Source organism: Balaenoptera musculus, chromosome 12, assembly GCF_009873245.2.
Source record: "Balaenoptera musculus isolate JJ_BM4_2016_0621 chromosome 12, mBalMus1.pri.v3, whole genome shotgun sequence".
Taxonomy (NCBI): domain Eukaryota; kingdom Metazoa; phylum Chordata; class Mammalia; order Artiodactyla; family Balaenopteridae; genus Balaenoptera; species Balaenoptera musculus.
The window spans coordinates 23,194,068-23,217,442 of NC_045796.1; positions in this window are offsets into that span (position 1 = coordinate 23,194,068).

Genomic DNA, 23,375 nt, shown 5'->3' on the forward strand with positions numbered 1-23,375 from the left:
AAAACTGACGTTCATAACAATGCTGTTAACTGAACTACAGACCTTATTCTGATTTTACCAGTTTTTTCATGCACTTGCTTTTGTTTTTTGTTTTTTTTTAAATTTACAAAGACTCTACTGAGTCAGTTATTTATTTATTTATTTATTTATTTATTTATTTATTTATTTATTTATGGCTGTGTTGGGTCTTCGTTTCTGTGCGAGGGCCTTCTCTAGTTGCGGCAAGTGGGGGCCACTCTTCATTGCGGTGCGCGGGCCTCTCACTATCGCGGCCTCCCTTGTTGCGGAGCACAGGCTCCAGACACGCAGGCTCAGTAATTGTGGCTCACGGGCCTAGTTGCTCCGTGGCATGTGGGATCTTCCCAGACCAGGGCTCGAACCCGTGTCCCCTGCATTGGCAGGCAGACTCTCAACCACTGCGCCACCAGGGAAGCCCTTGCTTTTGTTTTGTCTTCTGACATGCAACATGATAAAAGTTTTGTCATACGTACAATTCCATATAACCACCACCAAAATCAAGATGCAGACTATTCCATCAAGGCAGAGAAAATCTCTAATCACTGATTCCCTCACTACAATTTTGTCATTTCGAGAAAGTTATATAAATAAAATCATGTAGTATGTAACATTTTATGGTTTGCTTTTCCCACTCAGCATAATGCCCTTGAGATCCATCCAAGTAGTTGAATATATCACTAGTTATTTTCTTTAATTGCTGACTAGCATTCCATAGCATGAACATTCTTTTTTTTAATTCATGGTTTTTTTGTTTGTTTGTTTGTTTGTTTTTTAAGAAGGACATTTGAATTGTTTCTCAATTTGATTATTACAAATAAAGGGACAATGAACATTCGGGTACAGGTTTTTGTGTGGACATAAATTTTCATTTTTGCTGGAATAAATACCCAGGAGTGAAATTGCTAGGTTGTAAAATAGTATTAAAACACACAAACAGATTCATCTCTGAAGTATGTAAAGATATACGAAAAGGAATGGCTATGACACAATCTACCTTGCAAATGCATTTAAGTTTTAGTAAGCACACTGAATGTTATTTCCAAAAGATATGTCCAGGTAGACTTTCTAAGCACTCTCTGTCCTTTACCACTTTCTGATGTGGCATCAGAAGCAGCCTTACAAAAACTTGATCACAATTTTGGAAGCATAAAAACAAAAGGTCCATCTGCCAAGAAGTTTCTTTTTACATACTTGTGCTTAATGCACATGGAACTGATTTTTGATATCATTTCATATATGGACATATTCCCAACCCTACCATTAATAATTATCACAGTAAAATTATTTAGAATATTCCATCCTTTTCTGATCTGAAATGCCATTTTCATCATGTATTAAAATTCCTTATTCACATTTCTGTGTTTTGTATCTATTCTAATACCATACTTGTTTAATACTTTCACTAAAAACAGTGTCACAAATTTTAGAGTATCTTAAGATATTAAAATTTCCTATATGTCAATATGATATTTAGATACATATTTCTATGTGTGTACTATAATTTGATAAAATTTTGTAATTTGTTCCATAAGCATCATGCTCATCTTTTATTGGAGATATGCCTATGATACCTACACACACATCACACACACATACATGAACACACATATGGAGAGAGAGAAAGTGATTGAGTTGAGAGATTTAGTTGAATTGAGATTAAAAGAGACAAAGAGTTGCTATGGAAAATGCAAACCTTTCAAAATTAGGTTTTCTAACTTTGTTGTTTCAGATAGAAAAACAATGATTTTTGTATATTGATTATATATTTACCAAAGTTGCTAAATTCTCTCATTAATTATAAAGATTTTAGATCCCATTGGGTTTTCTATATAGCCAGTACTTTCTAAACATGACAGTTCTGCTTCTTCATTTATAATCTCTACGACATTATATCTTTCTCTTGATATATATACTGGCTAGACTGCTTCACCTTCTTTACTTCTTTACTAGAAATGATATGCTCTCCTGGTTTCCTCCCTGCTTTTCTGGCATCTTATTCTCTGCTTCTTTATTTTTCCAGCCTGTAAATGCTGGATGCCCCAGTAGTCAGACCTTTGATTTCCTTTCCCTTGTATCTATATTCCTCAGGTAAACTCATTTAGTCTTGCTGCTGTAAGCACATAAGAACTTCAAGACTTTCAAGTTTATAAATATAGGTTAGTACTCTTTCTTGAACATGATGTTCATGTGACACTATTACGTTTCTCCAACTTATATGCATATTAAGGATCTGAAACTTACCATCTTGGAAAACAAAGTCCAAATACTGGTGAGCTGGAGCATGGGCAAGTTGAAGTGTAAGAGCAGGTAAGGAACAGACTGTGAATTTCATCACAGACATTAAGAAATTTTGTCTTTGTTCTAAAAACAATGACAAACTATTGATATAAGAAAGGAATAATAACTTCAAATTTGCCACTAGCCGTGTATGTATGTATGTAGAATAGGTTGACAAGGTACATGAGTATATAAAAAACGCATCTCAGAAATTATCAATAATCTGAATGAGAGATGATAGTAGCTGAGATGAGCGTATTTGGCAGTAGAGATGGAGAGAAAGAACTGTACTTGAGAAATGACTTTTATATACTAAACATACTGAATGCTTACATATAGTTGGCTCTGCTTCTGCTTTGTGTATTCTAATCTGTTGATTAGATTTTATTCTTGCATAAATACCATACTACTTTAGTTAGTGCAGTTTTTGTAAGTGTTTTAGTATTTGGCAATATACTTACTCATTTTTTTGTCTTTTTCCTCAAATCAGAAACAATTTTTACCATTTACTTCCTAGAACAGAAGTTATAAGGCAAAATATTTTTCTAGATATTTTTAACCAAGCCAACGTTTTCAAATAAGGGTATTTTACATAAAAATTGGATTATTTATTTGTCCAGAAATGTCAGAAGATCCAATAATACTATTTCTTATATTTCAACAACTGGCAGGAACTAGGAGACTGCCCTCTTGAGAGAGGATGGTAACATACATGTTCTGGTTTTTCTGGGATAGTCTGGATTATAACTCCTCCCTGGAATAATAATTAATGGTGCCTCTTTTTTACGCTTATGTGTACTGGGTAGGAAAACAAATTATAGATTTACCCTACCTTTGCATATCTGTAAATGCCCCTTCATTTGTCTTAGTTTTGTTATTTAGGTTAACTACTTGGAACCTGTAGGCATTTGAATTAGGGATATTTTTCTAGATGAACATTAGAATAAGTTTGTCAAGTTCCTCAAATCCCATTGCATTTTTCAATGGATATATATTGAATTATAAGTGATTTGGCAAGTGAGATTTTTGTTTTCATTCCCAATATCACTTGTTTTATAATTCTTGAGTTTAGCTGTAGGGTATAATTCAGATTGCAAAGGTAACTATTGGCTTAAGTTAATCAGATCCTGACATTTTCCTCACCATAGTGATTAGTTAAGAGTTGAACACATAACTTAAAGTTTGACCCAGTAGAATGTACTTCAGGATTTTTATTTGAAGTTTGTGAAAGACATAGATCTCCGATCCCCTCACCCCCAATGTGGACAAGAAATCCTATAATCCAGGGAGCTTTGGGCAACTAACTCGCAATCAGGAAAAAAGACAAACCTTAGAATAAAGCTAACACATGCATGGCAGAACATAAAGATCGAAAAATAAACTGAGACTTTGGATGTAAGTCAATAAATTAAGACAACCTTGAATTACAGTTTTCTCCTGGGCTTCCAGTTACATGAGCCAATAAATACCCTCATCCATAAGGCCAGTTTGATTTGATTTTATATTAATTTTCATATTAAGTGTCCTGATTAATACAAGAAGAAGTAATGTGATTTTTGTATTTCATCTTTCCAGTCAGGAAAGGAATATGACCTGCATTTGTTTACATCTTTTCCACAGGCCTCAGTAATTGTTTGTCTGTTTGTTTTTCTAGACATCTCCTATCACTTTATTCATTGTGATTTTCCTGGAAATATTACTATATTGACTAAATTGTCAACATAATCTGAACTTCAGATTTTATATACACTAGCCATACATGCAAAATAGTGAAGAAAAGCATTGTTTAGGAATTCTTTAAAAATTCAAAATATAGTTCATATGTTAAAAACAAAGTAAATGTAGCAAATTTTCACTTCTGAAAGGTATACATAAAAATCTAAGATTGACATATTACTTGAAAAAATTGGAGAAAATACCCTGATCATGATTCATGGCTCACAGAACAGGAAATTATATTGCAAATGATTCAAAATAGACTAGCAAAAATTTAAGTTTCTACAAAGTGATACTTAAATTTAGACTACAGGTGAAAAATAAAAGGCTTTTATGAATATCAAATATATTGACAGGAAGTTTAAATTTACCTACAGCCCTTAGCTTTTGACAAATGGAACATTTCCTAAACTGCTACTGTAAAGACAAATTAAAAACTTTGCAGAAACCTTTAAAAACTATTTAAAATATGAATTCACGTGAAATTTATAAGTTCCTAAAGGAAACATTGCTTTACTAAATTAAGCAAAGATAGTGAAAAATATTTTTGTTGAATTGATCATTTGGTGTTTCATTTTTGAAATGGTGTTTCAAATGTTTGATCCATTTCTGTTCCTAATAATATACTCTTTGTTCTAAAGCTTATTGTAAAAATTCTTAATTTTTATGTCTTTGCTCTATATTGGTATTCAGTAACTCTGTGCTTGATATTTCTAAATCAAACTGCAGTATAAACTATATTTGCTTTTTGAAATGTCTATCAAGCACTCTATGGCTCCTAAGCCATTGCAGTTTGTAAAAGAAATATAAACAATTTTGAAGTTTTGCAGTGGATATCTAATTCTGAGTATAGCCTTTCTTTCCATTTCCTAAGTCCACAGTAAACACAAAGATTTAACTTACTTTTAGAACCTATATCTACAAACTAGATGCATAAATGTTTCAATATAATTAAAATTGCCTTCTGAATTGTAGAAAGAACTAAACTACAGTTTGGCCCAATTCTTAGAAGACTGATTAATTATACACAAGAGGCTAATTATTTTTCCCATTTTGATGTTTTAAATTGTAGTGTGGGTGGGGTAATTAAGCACTTGTTTGTTTTTAAGGATTAACCCAAATGGCTTACATTAGAGGACTATACCCTGGGAAATCATGCTTTGCTTTAAAGGCAACAATGCAGAAATGCTAAAATTTCATTGTCTTTTTTACCTTAAGCATGATATTTACTTTGTTAAATAATTAGGGCTTTCTTAATTATGACCAAGTTTTACTTTAAAAATAAATGTTATAAAAATGTCCAGTTTAAATACCAATGTTAATTAAACGTAAATAAGTCAATTCTACAATTCATTTCAATTAAGGTCATCAGAAATCCTCAAAACACTTTCACATAAAGTAAAGGGCAACCAAACTGAAATTTATCTAATAATGTATGTTTCTGTAATTTATTTCCATGAAAAGGGTACATATTGATAAAATACAATATTTTTTGTTTGATTTGAGCTTTGGAATCTTGCTTGCTTCTTTTAAAATTGCAGATGTGAATTTCTCACTTTGTACTCTTTTGAAAGTTGTATCATCTTGACAAGATGCTAAACCTGTATTTATATTCTAACTATAATAATAATGTAGTGACATTATTCAACAGCTTATCTTCAAAGAGCTCAAAGGCTGTAGATAACATGTTATCACACACATCATAGCATTCTTGTGAATTTTGATGCTTTCTTTTCTTTTCTTTTTGTTTGAATTAAATAATCCCAGAATAGGGTGTTGAAAATGAAAACATTTCATATTGGAAGCATTATGAAGAGCTTAGTTCATTATTTTCTTAAGCTCTAAAATAGGATACTTGAATTTGTAAGTTTAATCAAAAGTTACAGAGACATTTAATTAGAAAAAGAATCCAATTAATCTAATTCAACCTCTCTCCTACAGCAAGATTACCTTTTACTTTATTCCATACACAGTGTCGCTCAGTTGTACTTAAATTCCCTTATGTCGGGAGACAATCTCTTCCAGTGTTAAATACTTCTACTTCCCTAAAATACCTTTTTAATATTGAGCTGAAATCTGTCTACATGTACGTTTCACCTTTTGGGTCCCATTCTTTACTATAAAACAACACATCACTCTCTGATCAAAATCTCAGGCCAATACTTAAGCACGATTGAGGCATTGCATTTAACAAGTAAAGGCTTGTTAATGGCAGGGGATGACCTGCAGAGGGCCCAGGTTTACAGTCTCTGGGCTTTCTATAAACCATGGACAGCCAATAATTTTTTTGAGAATGAGAGAGATTTTGAAGAGAGAATGTTGCATTAAGAGAATAAATTGGACAGGGCAGATGCTGAGTATCAAGAAAAGGTTTGCACAATGACCTAGGAAAAAGAGAATGGGGACCTCATCCAATAAGATAATAATAAGGATGAGAAAAGGAAAAGAGTTTGGAATATTTTAGAGTCGACTTGAAGACACGGTGACTCACTAGATATGGGGCAGAATTGCATCAAAGATGACTAATATTTGGAGCCTGATTGACAGTAAGAATTATAGTGATATCAAGAGAGTATCTCTTGTAATCAATAGTTACTAAAAATTCATCATATATATATATCCCTGTTTAAAGCTTTCAAATGGTTGCTCATTGCACATACAATAACAATGAAATTCTCTACCATGTTCTGCAAGATCTACATAATCTATTCTTTCCTACCTTTTTTACATCATCTCATGCCACTCCAGCCCGTATTTACTGTCTTCCATCCTCACTAGTCTTATACATTTTATAAGTTTACTTCCTTGCACATTTTATGGCAAGCTTCTTATTGTACTAGTGTTTAATAAATTTGCTGTAACCCACCCCTGAAATGCTCATTCCTGAAATCTCCATGGTTATTCAGGTCATAGGTAATGTATCATCCTCCTAGAGCAGACTTCCTTGACCAACCATCCGCATTTTTAGCTTACGTTCAATTAAACTGTGGTGTCATGGTTTCTTAGTTTTATTTTTATTTTAAAAATATGCATGTATCATGCATTTATATTTTTCATTCCTTACTCATATCTTTTATTATATTTAATACATTTTGTTATAGGAGGTTACTCTCCTAGGACCTTCCACCTTCATACTTGAATCCCAGTCAAGTTGCTTTATTGACATAGTCCTCTTTCTGGTCTTTTAGTGATTGCTTTATATTCATTCCCCACCACCTCCTTTTTGGTAGCCCATCACTTCCTCTTTCTTCGTTGGATAAATACTTTAAAAAAGAAACCCCAAAATGAATACTGGCTCAAACATATTATAAGTTTATTTCTTGACCACATAATAGCACTGGGAGCATGAAAACCTTGGTGGAAAGGTCTCTTTTGTATTCTCTTTCAGGGACCTAGATTGATGGAAGTGCTGAGTTTTTCAGGTGCAATCTGCAATAGCGTTTGTGCAACAGGAGCTACTTTTCCATCACTGATAGCCAGAATTCTGGGCATAATGTTTTAACTAAAGTGTTCTTCTTCTGTGGTGGTTCTTTATTTTCCCCTCTGCTTTAATCTTTGTCTCTGCATATACACTTACTCAAAATGATCTATTGGCACCATTTCTCTTTACTCAGGACTGATGTGCACTGCCACAGATCCATCTAAAGTGAGTGCCCTCATACATTCTGTTTACATGATTTAGGTTAAAATCAGCATTTTTTCACAAAGGCAGCTGAGTTCACCACTGTCTCTGATGATGGAAGAAATTCTAGAGCTCTATTGGCACAAATTGCCCATGACCGATTGGGGTTTGAACCAAAAGTTTCCTCATTTGTGCAAAAGACTAATGGTCAAAATATGAAAGAGATCTTTGGGGATTATTGTTTGGCTCCTTCCTACTTATCTTCTTGAAATATAAGGTTCAAATATTTCACTGAATCTACATGCCACAGGCTCTGCCCCAAAGAAGAACTTCACCACTTATGTTAAAAAAAAAAACAAACCTAAATGATAAAGGAGATTGTGTATAAGATTATATCTGCAATTCCTTTTGGGACCTTTAAGTGTCACTTAATACAATTAGAAATATTTTTTTCTCTTTCTAGTTTACTTTCCTATTTTCCATATTTGTTTGAGGATAAAATTATATATAGACAAATGCATAGATCTTAAATGTACAATTCACTGAGTTTTGTTGTAGCACGAAGATACAGAAAATTTCAATCTTTCAGAAAGTGTCTTCAGGACTCTTTCCAGTCAATATACATACTTACACTCATATTTTTTTAGGATCAATTTTTGGTTTAAGGCAAAATTGAGAGAAAAATACAGAGATTTCCCATATAACACCTGCTCAGGCACATGTATAGCCTCCCCCATTATCTACATCACTCACCAGAGGGAGACTCTTGTTATGACTGATGAGCTTACACAGATATATCATACTCACTCGAAGTCCATAGTTTACATTGTGGTTCACTCTTGGTGTTGTGCAGTCTGTGGGTTTTGACAAATGTATAATGATATGTAGCCATCCTTAGAATATCATAGGAACTATATTCAATGTCCTGAAAGTCCTCTGTGCTCCACCTGTTCATCTCCAACCCCAACCCTTGACAACCACTGTTTTGTTTTGTTTTTTTTCTGTCTCCATAGTTTTTGGCTATCTTAAAATGTCATATAGTTGAAGTATATAGTATGTAGCCTTTTCAGATTGGTTTCTTTCACATAGTAATGCAAATTTAAGTTTCTTCTATGTCTTTCATGGCTTGGTAACACACCTCTTTTTAGTGCTGAATAACATTCCATTCTCTGGATGTACCATAGTTGGTTGCTTCAAAGTTTTGGAAATTATAATGACACTGCTATAAACATCCATGTGCAGGTTTTTGTGTGGATGGACATAAGTTTTCAACTTCTTTTGGTAAATCCCAAGGAGTGTGATTGTTGGATAGTATGGTAAGAGTATATTTAGTTTTGTAAAAATCACTAGACTGTCTTCCAAAGTGGCTGTATCATTTTGCATTGCCACCAGCAAGGTATCAGTGTTCTTGTTGCTCCACATTCCTGTCAACATTTGGTGCTTTCAGTGTTTTGGATTTCGGCCATTCTATTAGGTGTGTAGTGCTATCTCATTGTTATTTTAATTTACATTTCTCTGATGAGATATGATGTAGAACTTATTTATATGCTTATTTGCCATCTGTATATTTTCTTTGGTGAGATGTCTGTAAAGTTCTTTGATCTATTTTAAAATAAGATTATTTGTTTTCTTATGGTTGAATTTTAAGCGTTCTTTGTATATTTTTGGATAACAGTTCTTTATCATATGTGTTTTTTGCAAATATTTTCTCCCTGTCTGTGGCTTGCCTTCTAATTCTCCTGACATTGTCTTTCACAGAGAAGAAGTTTTTAATTTTTATGAAGTCCAGCTTATCAATTATTTCTTTTATGGAACAAGCCTTTCACGTCATTGAATTCCCCTTTTTATTACTGTTTTGTAGTTTTTTAAAAGATATTCTGGAAACAATTGTTTTGTTATGTCTATATGTATTATGAATGATTTTTTTCTTAATGGTAAGCAGATGCTTTAAATTTTAATGAAGCTCAACTTATCAATTTTTTCTTTCATGGCTAATTTTCATGTGTCCTTTCTGAGAAATCTTTCTTATCCTCAAGCTCGTGAAGACTTTCTCCTACATTTTCTTGTAAAACTTTAGAGTTGTTTTATGTTGAGCGGTAGGGTTCAAGGTTCATATTTTTCATGCATCTATGCAATTATTGTAGCATCATATGTTGAAATAGCATTCTTTTCCTTATCAAGTTGTCTTAGGACTTTTGTTGAAAATCAATTGACTTTTTGTGTGTGAGTCTATTTGTGGACTCTATTCTGTACTATTGATCTATTTGTCTCTTCATATTTTGATACTACACTCTTGATTACTGTTAGTCTATGAGAAGTCAGTTTCAATTGCATTCCTAAAGATTGTTTCAATTGTTTTACGTTTTTGGCATTCCTATGTAACTTTTGTCAATGTGTCAATGAAAAGAAAAAGGAATTGGAATTTTGTTTGAGATTACATTAAGCATATAGATTGGCTTGACATCTTAATAATATTAAGGCTTCTAATCCATCAACATGGCATATTTCTCTATTTATTTAGGTCTTTAACTTCTCTCAGCAATGTTTTCTAGTTTTAAGGTAGAGTTTTCTACATCTTTTGTTAACCCTTTTATTAAGTATTTTATTTCTAATATTACTCTACAGTAATTGTTGACATTTTGTTTCCAATTCTTTGGGGCTAGAAAATAGAGATACATATGGCTTTGTATGTTGATTTTTTATCCTGTGTCCTTGGTAAATTGATTTTCAGATTTAGTCTTTTTCTTGGGTATTTTAAAAAATTTTCTATGTAAATAATTATATCATCTGCAAATAGAATTTTACTTCTGCTTTTGATATCCATGCCTTTTATTTCTTTTAATTGTTTTTAGTGCACTTCAAATGTCAGTATGCTCTTGACAGGGCATGATGAAATGGGACATCCCTACCTTCTTCCTGAATTTAAATGGAAAATATTCAAGTTTTTCCCATTATGTATGATGAAAACTTAACTATAAGGTTTGTGGATTTTCTCAAATGTCTTTTATTAAAAATTTCCTTCGTATTTCTAGTTTGCAGACAGTCTGCAACATAAGTGGGTATTGAATATTTTCAAAAATTTTGAGATAACTTGATCTTTCTCTGTTATTTTAGCAATAATAATAAAATAAAACCAATACATTATACGTAACCCCAATATTTTCATATACACTATATATATGTCCCAAATATATATTTCAAATATATATCCCATGTATATATGTCCCAAATATTTTCAGAAGTTGGATTTCTTAAATGGAGGAGAGAACCACATAATACTACAGGGAACAATGAGTTATGGGCTCAGGAGACTCTCAGACTATTCTCCAGGATAGATTCTTAAATACTCTCCTAATAGAGGCATCAAATTCTGCCAGCTCCAGTTCCTTGCCCATTCTCATCCATTCTAAATCTATTTCAACTCATATTTCAATTCTTAATGGAAAATATTTATTCAGTATTAAGCACAATGTTATTTCGTACAAGTGAATGTGGGTACAAACTTCTTTGAATGGCTGGAGTAGAAGCTCTAAGTTTAACCTCCAATACTGACTCCCAGAAAACACTACAGAATAGCTCAGCAAAGGAGCTGCCACTTCTACCACACTCACAAAATTGGGAAATAAAATAGCTGCTGTCCAACTGCTGCTCACTGCATTGTACCAACTTAACTTTGATTTCTGGATCGGAAGTCTGCCATGCATATTTATTACAGTTCTATGTCAACAGAATGAATGTCGTGTATACAATACCTTCTTTTCCTACCCAAATGATTCAGCTTAAGTTTCCAAGAAGTGCACCTCATTTGTTTAGCTTTCCAGCATCTGTACACCAATGTAGGAACAGATATTGAAAAGGTAATCTATCATACCCATTTTAGAGGGTGCACTCGAAATCTCCAGCTGTCCCAATCAAATGAGAAGAGTTTTGTCTGGTGGAAATGTGTGAAAAGAGCAATAGTATATTTTCGCTTAGTGGATAATTTTTCACCAAGAATCATGCCAAGAATCATAACCTATATGGGAAAAGAATTGGAAAAAGAATAGATATATGTATATGTATAACTGAATCACTTTGCTCTATACCTGAAACTAACACAACATTGTAAATCAACTTTACTCCAGTATAAAAACAAAAAAAAAAAGAATCATGCCTTTGTGCTTTGTTTCTTTTTTTCTGTCAGGAATATGTCCTAAGACCTAAGACAGAACTTTTCTTTTTCTGTAAAGAATATCTCCTGGCTTAATTTCAATTGGGAAAATCAACTATACTTCAATTTAATAAGTAAATAAGTAAATAAATAAATAAATAAAAATAAAATGTTTTCCAAAAATAATTCAATTGGGAACTACTAATTTGAACTACTTTTATCTGGCTAAGGATGTTTTTTAAATACATAATTTAAAAGGTTATAGAATGAACACAGAAAAAAATCAACCCAGGTAATTCAAAGCTGGAACACTGAGTAGATAATAGTGCCTATAGCAGAATAATTGAAGATGTTTGTTATGTTTATCACTTTGCAATGAAACCCATATTTTTTTTCAAAAAGTTCTGTTCAAAATAGGTAAATCTATAAGTTTATTAGACCTTATCCTTTTGTGGATAGAAGAGTTTATTCTTTCATTTTTTAAAACAGAGAAATGGATTAAGGCAGTATGGCTTAAGAACTAATACAATTTTCATTGTGTTTATTACTAAAAAATACACAACATAGTCTCTCTTCAGAGGTTTTATAACAATACCTCAAAGAAAATAAAGTGCTGAAATCATGCGGGATCAGCAAAGGTAATTAACTTCATCCTCTTTGTAGGGATTTGAAATAAAGTGGAAATAAAATTGTTAGATTTTATAAGGTAGGGATGTATTAACTTACCAAATAGACATTTCTATCTTGTGCTTTTCATGACAAAATTGAGATTATGAAGCTCTTGAGTGAGAACACTGGTCACAAATCAATAAAACCAATTACAGTCTGTTTTCAACTTTCTTAGTTTTGGGACTTTTGCATCACATAATTGTGTTGATGAGCTAAAAAAGAATAAGAGTGAGCAGTTTTATTTGATATATTTTATGATATAAATAGCATTTCTTTGCTTCAGTAAAACATTTATTGTTCTAAGGATTTTATAAAATAGATAGACATATTTCCCAAGAGTTCTAGTTTTTACAGCTGGTAAATAGAATAAATGAAGACAGAAATACATGAGCAATGGTTTGGGAAGAAGAATAAAATGTGTAATCTATCTTCGTTGAGTCTTATACATTAGTATTTTCTTTTACTAACAAAGCATGCCCATATAATGCCCCAATATGCCTAAAATATTCTCCAGTAACAATATGATACCCATAAAAACTGGGTTTATTCTAGGTGTATAAAGTGAAATGTTAAATGTGTGATCCTTATTCTACTGTATTGAAAACTTTAGTGGGGTTAACACATACTCCTTTCATAAAATAGATATAAGGTTTTGCTTTGCTTTGTTAGTGGTGGTGTTGCCATTAAAAGCGTTTTGAAAGGGAAGTCTTATCTTTTCCCCAGATGTTTCTTTAAAGACAATTTTGTCACTATTATTGTGCCATTGGATATCAGGAGATTTTGTCAACATCATGGAACTGAAAGGAAATACTGATGTGAGATTCATCTTACTTAAATAGGTGTAAAAGAAGGAAACACTTAGAAATAACTTGCAGACTCCAATAGCAAAATATCTTCTCTAACTTCTCTCAGATTTACCCCATCTGGTCACCAGAATAATCCACAACTGATAATAAACAAAAAAAAGAACAAGCAGAGCTGTCTTCATAGGCAATATAATTTCCTTTTCAACAGTTGTGGTTTACCACCACCAATTAAGTCCTACTTCTGAAATATTCAGTTTCTGATAGGTGTTTCAAAGGCTCTTAATTCTTTCCATCTTATATATCAGAGGGGACAATTAGATTTCTATCAAAAAGCAGGATAAATTGATCTACAGTAAATTTAGACATAACATATGCGTAATGAAGCAAATCTTTCGGAAGGAAGAAAAATAATTAGGTAAATATAAAGCCATTTGTTTTAAACAATTTCTCCCTAAAGGAGGACCTTGATTCAAACAATGTAAAAACTGAGGAAGGGACAGAAAAAAAAGTAATCTCTTCAGTCTCTCAGGGCTATAATATTAACATAATTGACACATTCAACTCCACGGTATCTTCCTGCAGATTTCCTTCTTATTCCCACAACTCATTTAAATGAGTTTAGTAAGAATGGTAATGTTTTGAACAGATAATTAAATGAGATGTAGGAGCTGGTTTGGGTGAGAAACAACAAAGACAGTAGGGATGTAGGGTCAGAAGATCTGCATCTGAAGTGCCTTTACTCATCCTCCCACGGGCATCCTGTTTTCTCACAGAGTAGGAAGGGTGCTGCTCTGTTTGGTTATATTATAGGACACCGTTTGGTCCACATCTGTAATGGGTGGAATCACTATGCATTAAAGGGCAGGGTGCATGGGTGTGGCTTCTCTTCCTTTTCTGCCTTCTACAGGATGGAGTAATAAGGGCCAGGGATTGTCTCTGCACGGAAAGAGGTTGAAAGCTCTCACAATCTCACCCCGTCATCCTACTTGGAGTTAGGTAGTGGTGGTAATATTGGCACCACGTGCCAACTTGTCATCCTTTGCTTTATAGCTCTGGTTCCATACCCCCAATACTGGGTGAATGTTCATCCTTAAAAGATTGAGCCATCTTCATGGGCTTTTTGAGCTTGAAACTATTAGGCCTAAAACATTTTAGGACAAAGTTGCATAGTACAGTGAGGTTCACAAGTATTCTGTGGGTTGAGTTATATGACTCCAGCCTGGGATCCCTTTGCCTCTCATTTGATAGCAGTTGCAACTTCTGAAAAATAATATGTGTTTGTTTGAAGACCAAATGGGGAGGTATGATTGCAGTGTGAAGAACAATATTCAGAAAATTCTGGATTTCCTGGCCCTAATATGTAATAGCCTCACAATCTCACCTTTTGTTTTTGCACTGGGGACCACAGAGTGTTGTTTTAAACCAGTACCTTTTAATTCATACGTAAGTTCTTAATAAACTTGGCCTTCATGTTGGGGAGAATTGGGTAGTATAAGAGAGGTAACAGAAAATTCAGATGAAAGGGGAAATAAAAGCACCATATAAAAAGATTAAAGAAAGAAACCATAGACTTGAAGATCTATTGGAAAATAACTATCCAGGCATTGTGAAATTATGAGTTGTTTTCCAAAATCTAAATATAGATCTGGTTCTGTAATTAATATTGGCAAGTCACTTTTAAGATGTCAAGTTTTTAGTATTTCATTTCAAAATGAACTTTAAAAATAGAGATCTTTATCTTATAAAACAAACTCAAAGATCATTAGGATAAAGTTCAGAAGATGACTTACAAGGATGTCAAAATGAAATGCTTTTCTACTGTTCCAAATACAGAAAAATCATGTGTCTGTTTTGGTGAAGAATTCTAAATAACTTGAAGAATACACCAGTCATCATATTCTGAATCCTTGGCTGTTTCCATTGTGATTTAAGGCCTGGGGACTTTCTCAGCAATTCCAACAGTTATTTAAAACAAATCTCATGCTGCATAGATAGTACAACATTACTTTGGACTGATTATGATGTAATAACTTATATTAGGTTGTCATTAATAAATTATTCTTCTTGCATTTCCCAAATCAAGCTACCCAAATCTGCTTATTCTACTTCTGAACCATCCTCTATTCCTTTCTGATTTCCCATGCTGTTATCTTGTTACATTTTGCCTGAATCACTGCAAAATCCATTGTTACTCTCTAACCCTCTTTCCATCATTCTAAATTCAGAGTTATATTACATTACATGTGGATTGCTGCTATGGCAGGAATTGATGAATGTGGGATTATTATTTGTTTCCCAACTAAATTAATGATACATTGCCCTAAATAATATATCAGTAACCTAAGTAGTTAAAACAACTTCTTCAGGATATTGGACACTGGCAATACCTACTCTGTGTCAGCTGAACTCAGATTGTTTCAAGAGGTGATGAACCCCCTGGACCTCTCATAAAATGATAAAAGCATTATTGCTAAACAACCCAACAGAATATTCCCTTTATTCTCTCATTCTTTCAGTTAAATTTAAAAGGTAGTGGGTCTTTATATAATCATATTGCATCCCTGCCACACTAACGGAAATTGCTTGTACATGGCATTGACAACCATCTGAATCTCTATGAATTAGTGCACAGTCATTCCCTGTGGAACAAATCAATTGTCGTCTGTGTATCTTGAGTTTAAATCAACTTATTTGTTTAAGATTCCTGGTTAAGAAAGAAGAGTTCATTAAGAAAATTATAAAATAAAGGTAGCAGATCCTATTAGGAGAGAAATGCCTACAAGACTCACTCTGTTTTAACGAAAATATTTTCTACTTGACATCTCAGTTCGAGCAGAAAATGATAATCTTATAGACAAAGAAATAAATGTGGGTGTGCATACACATCTGCTTTCTAATAGTTCTCTATAGTACAGTTTTGTTGCTTTATAATAATGGGCTTTGCCATGAAGAAAAACATTTTTTTCTCAGCTTTCCCACTGTGATGAAATACAGTTGCTTTCTGATAAAGTACAAATATAACTTTGGCCAATATTAGTGAATACTAAAAAACCTAAGATTACCATATGTACTCAATTACTCTTCTTTCCACAGAAATCTTTCTGCTTTAATTGATGAGTGGAGCGGGTAGATTACAAATTCTAAAATCATAATATTTGTACAATATGAATGTTGGCTGAAGCACAGGGCTGTAGCCATCAGCTGACTCCTACATAATATTATTCGAAAACACTGGTAAGGATTGAAGTGGAATTCTTCCTGAAAATGTTATGAGGGGAATGTTGACACAGAACTGGCTAGAGTATTTAGCTAAGTTTTAAGTTAGAAAAAGGTCAGCTTTTCAGATAATGTTTACTTTCCAGGGAGCAGGGAATGGGGGAGGGAAATGGAGCAAGTTTCCTTTTGAGTGGTTAGAAGAGCTACAACATTTTATTTTCATAAATTGTCTTATCCACAAAATCCTATTCAGAAATACAAATTACGTATTGCCTATTCTACTTAAGCTGATCAGGAAATCTCATAAAATAGCACTCCTCCTACTGGGTTGTTCAAGCAAGCCTTGGAGACAGTTTCAATTAAGATGGATGCCAGCAACATGATAGCAACGATTATGGAAGTAAATGATGAAACTATGCTAATTCTTGCTTTTTTTTATGTTTCTATCATTGAAGATACATATTTAGTATGTAAATATATCCTCTGGAATTTGGAAGACAAGATATACAAATATAGTAGCAGTATCCAAGAACATTGAGCAGATCAATAATTTTACTTGGATAAATGAGAGAAATTCTAACAGGAAATGTTGAGAATATTTTTATTATGTTATGTTTGTATATGAAAGCTTACCTGGGTGTTTGTGTTTTACCATTATGTTTTTATATTTGAGTCTCTGTTACTGAGAAATGTGACTTGAACTAGTACCCACTAGGGAGGGCTTCCTCACATCTGTTCCTTATCCTATTGTCTACCATTCAGCAATATGGTCAACTTAGAATTAATTTCTAGCATTTATGTATATAAGAATGTGAAATACATAGCAACTAAAAAGAAAAACTGAAGTTTTCCCTTCTCTTACCCTGCTGCTACCCTAACAAAAATGTTTATCTCCTTTTATTCTAATTACTTATTATTTAAATATTAAATGTAATAATTATATCATCTATATAAAATTTCAAATAAAATGGTATAGAGCTGGTGTCCCCAACCCCCGGGCAGTGGACTGGTACCGGTGGGCGGCCTGTTAAGAACAGGGCCGCACAGCAGGAGGTGAGCAGCGAGCAAGCAAAGCTTCATCTGGGGCTCCGCATCGCTCGCATTACCGCCTGAGCCATCCCCCACACCCCACCCCCGCCGCCATAGGAAAATTGTCTTCCAGGAAACCGGTCCCTGGTGCCAAAAAGGTTGGGGACCGCTGGTATAGAGAAAAGTTTGAAAGGCCATTTTGCTCTGTCCAATTGTATTTCTCTTGCCAATGGACAATACTACTTACATTTGGAATATGTCCCTCTGAGACTTTTACTAACATTTGTATAGTTATATGTATAGGTATAGTTATAGGTGTAGGTGTAGGTATAGGTATAGGTAAAGGTATAGGTATAGGTATAGGTATAGGTATAGGTATAGGTATAGGTATGTGTACCCAAATGAGTTCATATGCTCCATAATATTCTAGGTCTTTATTTCCTAGCATCATTATGTCTAATCAATTTGTTCATGCCAGTACAGATAGTTCTATCTCATTCTTTTTAGCAATTGCATACTATTTCATAATAGTTATAATTTATTTAATTTTCTCTCTATTGGTAAACTTCTATGTTGTTAACAAATTTTTGCTATTATAAATTATGTTTTAATATTCAAAGAAGGGAAAACTTCCATGGCTGATAAATATAAGATAAATGCTCAACATGACCAATAATGGAGGTAATAAGTTTGAAAATATATTGTTTCACGTACATCACAATGACAAAAATGAAAAATTTTACCCACATTAAATGTGCATGAAGATGTGGAGCAATGGATACTCATGTGTACTGGTTGTTGATGTGTAAATTAGGATAACTTTTCTGAAGAAATAGTAAGGGTTACCTGGTAAATTGAAGGTGTATATGCCTATGATGTAGCAATTCATTTCTAAATACATAGCAATTCCTGTGTATCCTTAGAAGTTCTCCTAAGGCAGTATCTGAGTAGTTCTCAATGCTAATAAGTGTTTTGGAAATGTATGGGGTATTGATAGTTACCACAACTATTGGAGGATGCTGCTTGTAGGTAGTGGGCAGGTCCACAAAAGCCAAATATTAGGGAATACACAGGACAATCCCATACAACAAAGAATTGTTTTGTCCACAACTATATTTTCTTTCAAATGTCTTCCTGGGCACTTGCCTAAGTGAAATATCTGTTTTAAATAACCTGAGCTTAGCATATAACATCATTTTATATTAAAAAATGAAGCAGTATTTTCAGATGATTTAATGTATACTGAATTTTCTGGGAGTAAGTTTTCTTTTGTCTGGAAATTTACCATGTGTTGTTCACCATTTGGAAACTACCCCCAATAGAACAGCTCATAGTATTTAAGTCACCAATACAATCTTCCTGTATCGAAGTCTATTTATAACATAAGACAATATCTATTTCCAACATCATGTTGCTTTCAGAATGATTCCATATATGGGGGCAAGTAAATCTCCCTACTTCATTATGACTTCAAGTGCAGCTGTCTCTGAGTACTTACCTATTAAAATACATATTGTTTATTTTAACTTACTTTATTTTTTGTTTTATATAGTTATTTATTTTTTAATAGATAATACATAGGTATATTATCTGTGAATACTTTTAAGAGAGAGTAAATGGCATGTGACAAAATAGTTGCTATGAAAAGTGGGGTGTTGAATTTGACTGAATTGAACAACATTGTCATATAGGAATTTTTACAATGTACACAAGGAATAATCATGAATGTTCATTGTAATATGACTAAAATTTGGAAATATCATATATATCTCTTCACAGGAAAATAGAGGATTTTTGGTCTCAATACCAGAAACACTATGCAGCTATTAAAATGAATGATTCTAAGTTACAAGTATCAAATACAGAACTCTCAAAACAATACAGAATAAAAAAATAGCTTATACATTGATATTATGGCATAGAATAACTTATATGAAGTTTAATATTTGCTTAACCTTATGATACACTTGTGATACACTGTAAAAGCATGTAAAAATGATAAACACTAAATAATGGTATTGATTCCTCCTGAGAATATATCAAAGAGGAAGGAACTTGAAAAAGCATGTACCTAGGAGATCTAAATCACATCAGAAATGTTTCTTAATAAATAATGGGTGTAGAAGTGTTATATAATTATTTTAAAATTTTGTTTTGTCTGAATTATAACTTTAAAAATGAAAATATATAAAGACAAGGGACAGTTTTAATATATTTGTATAAATACTCACTTTAGAACAAGGTAGTTTCAATGGATTCATAGAGAATAAAATATAATGTAGTAACTAATCTCATGCCAGAGCTGTTTTAGGTATCAAAATGAATGAATTTTTTCATATATTCCAATACTTTTTTCAAACCATACAATTTTAATGCTTGTATTTTGACCATGCTTTTCTTGCACAATGGTTTTTCTCTGGTGCTTCTAATTATCTTCTCTTTCTTGTTGACAGATGGCAAGTAAAAAAACAAACAAACAAACAATATTTTCCTCATATCATTAATAGCTTTCAGATATTTAGTCAACTTATTTGTTAAATGATTTAGCATATACTGAATTATTTCTAGGCCTGCTTTACAACTGTCATACTACAAATTCTATTATACTCTCAGATTTAGGTCCACTATATCAAGGATCCCATGTGTCACTTTTTTTTTTTTTCTGAATTATTTCCCCAAGTTTTGTTGTTGTGTGCTTCGGCATGGAATTCTGTGTTAAAATAGTTTTCCTAGAAACTTAAAGACTTTACTCATTAATTTCCAACATCTAATATTAGAAAGCTCTTTTCAATCTTATTTTTGCTCTCTAATTATTCTGGTTTTTCTTATCTGTAAGATTTTATGCTCCTCAATTTTTCTTTGAAATTTTATGAAAATGAGTACTTTAAAAAAATCCTACTTGCTACTTTGTGATTTTTATTATCTGAAAACTTGTATCTTTCTCTAGCCTTAGCAAATGTTCTTTATGCCAACATTCCCCACCCTTTTACTTTCTGTGATGCCTTGCTCTGGTGCCCCATTAAGTGATGTTGGCTTTCTGAACTGAACTTCAGCCAGCTTTTTTTCTCATGCATTTTCTCTCTTCATCTTTTGGCTCTACTTTTTGGGTGATTTGCTTGGCCTTTTCTTTCAATCTTTATTTAGATGTTTATGTTGGCAAACTTTCTCTACATAATATTGTAGTAACAAATAACTCTAAAATATTAATGGCTTATTCTAACAGTTGTTTTGGGCCAGTGTTAAGTTTTGGCTGTGGCCCTGCTCCAAGTATCTTCTTCTCTTTGAGACCTAGGACGAAAATACAGTTATCTGGTACCCGCTATTTTCTTGGTGGTATGAGAAGAACAATGGTGGAGTCATGCAATATCTCTTAAAGTTTCTTCTTAGATGTGGTATTTATCAGTCTGCTTGGATTTTATTGCCCAAAGCAAGTCACAAAAGAAGGCCAAGCCTGACATTAGTGGGGTGGAAAACAGACCGGAAAGAGTGCCCAACAGGCTCATTAGAGAATTACAGACCTATTTTGAGCCTGTAATAGGGCTGGCACACATCTTTGCCTTCCTTCTTTTCCTCTGATTGCCTCCATTTCATATTACCCTGATTTCTACTTTGATTGCAGTATTTAAAAATCTTTCTGAGAATTCTACTTAGATTTTTGTTGTTGTTCTTATTTCCTTCTTTTTAGTAAATTTTTAATGTTTATTCCTGGGACAATTTTTCTATTGTTTACATTGATAATTTACACTTTTGCTGTTGGTTTTCCTCCATTGCTTGGTGATGCCAGATCATATTTATGAATGTTAGACTTACTTAATTAATTAAAAATTAAGAATTGATTTTCTATACAATCACCTGCATCATTTTTGAATGAGGAGCTTTCCCTGTGTGTGTCTGCTTATCTTTTGACAGGTTATACTTTACTTGAGCAAACTGCAGGAAATCAGAGAGGATGGGCTTTCAGCCCCAAATGTCAAGTTTGGATGGGACATCAACCCTGACTCTGTGATGCCAGCCCCCCCCCCCCCCCCCCCCCCACTTCTACTCCTGACATGTGGCTTCATTTCTTTAGAAGTTATTTCTCTGACTTCAACCAGAGGGTGAATGCTAATAGTGGAAGTACAGGACTCTGAGTAGTAACTGTGTGTTGAAGGCCAGTGAGGGGTAAATTCCACATTGATTCTATAGCCAGTTCACCAATCAAATTACTTTAGTGGCCAGTCCCCTCATACTCCAGGTAGGGGGTACTGCTGCTTCTTCTGCTTTTCCCTTTGCATGTTCCATGCTCCATCCTCTTAAGCTTTGAGTTAAGGATCAGTTTTGTTCCACTAACACTTTTTTTTTTAAATTAATTTATTTATTTTTGGCTGCATTGGGTTTTCGTTGCTGTGTGCAGGCTTTCTCTAGTTGCGGCGAGCGGGGGCTACTTTCGTTGCAGTGTGCAGGTTTCTCATTGCGGCGGCTTCTCTTGTTGTGGAGCAGAGGCCCTAGGTGCACGGACTTCAGTAGTTGCAGCACACGGGCTCAGTAGTTGTGGCTCGCGGGCTCTAGAGCACAGGCTCTGTAGTTGTGGTGCACGGGCTTAGTTGCTCCGCGGCATGTGGGATCCTCCCGGACCAGGGCTCGAACCCATGTTCCCTACATTGGCAGGTGGTTTCTTAACCACTGCGCCACCAGGGAAGTTCCCACTAATACTTTTAATACATTTTTCCCACCTACAGTTCATATTTGATTTGTTGAAGTATCTTTTATTATTTCAGTGCCTTAGTAAATTTATCCCTTTTTAAGACATTTCCCTCTTTTGATAACAGTGACTTTTTAGCAATAAAGGAAGGGAAGCATAAGGGCTATTCGCCATCGTGAACTAGAACTGGCTGAGTGTATTTTTTAATTGTCGAGGGAAACTGCTAACTTCTCCAAATAATTGTATTAATTTAGTCTCTCAACATTGTGTACAGAATGATGATTTCACCACATACTTGCCATCAGGGAATATTACAGTGTTTTATAATTATTGCCAATGTAACAGGAGTGAGGTGTTATCTCACTGTGGCTTTAATTTACATTTCCTTGTTACTAGTGAGGCCAAATGTGTTCATGCATATTAATTTGGCATTTGTATTTTTCTTCTTTTGATTATTTATTTACTTTGCCAAAGTGTCTCGTATTTAATTTTGTTAGAGATTTTAGAATAATTTTATATTTTTCTTGTTTGTTGTTTATCTTTTAACCCTTTTATTGTGTCTTTTGCTGCAGAGATTTTTTTAGTATGATTAAGTAAACTTTCCTTTGTAATTTTTGGTTTCATATATTTTTAGAACATTTTATCTAACTCCAGATTATTATAGTTTTATCCTGCATTTTCTTCCTTTAATGCCATTTAGTACTTTTACAATTTTGTGTTATACATTTTGATTCTTAACCAACTGAAATGTATTTTTGTGTGTGGTATGAATTAGATATTTAACTCAGTTCTTCTCCATATGTATAGTAATTTTCCCAAGGCCAGTTTCTGAACATTTGTATGTTATTTGAAATACTACACTGATCCTATACTAAACCTCTCTATCTGTATAGGTATGTGTATATTTGTGTGTATGCATGTGCGCAAGCATGTATATATAAAACGTATATCTTAATTCTGCTATGGTTACTTCATTCTTTTAAATTTTTTGGTATCTACTTTTAGCACCAATATCATATGGCTTTATTTAACATTGTTGTTATCATATTTTGATATCTAAGTGAGAGTGTTTTCTTTTTATTTGGTTAGCACTTTGCAGGGTCTTTCCTTTTGAAGACTTGTGCCTTTCATTAGCCTTGAGACTTGGTAAATTAAGAACTTCACTAGTCTTTGAAAAATGTTTCCTTATTC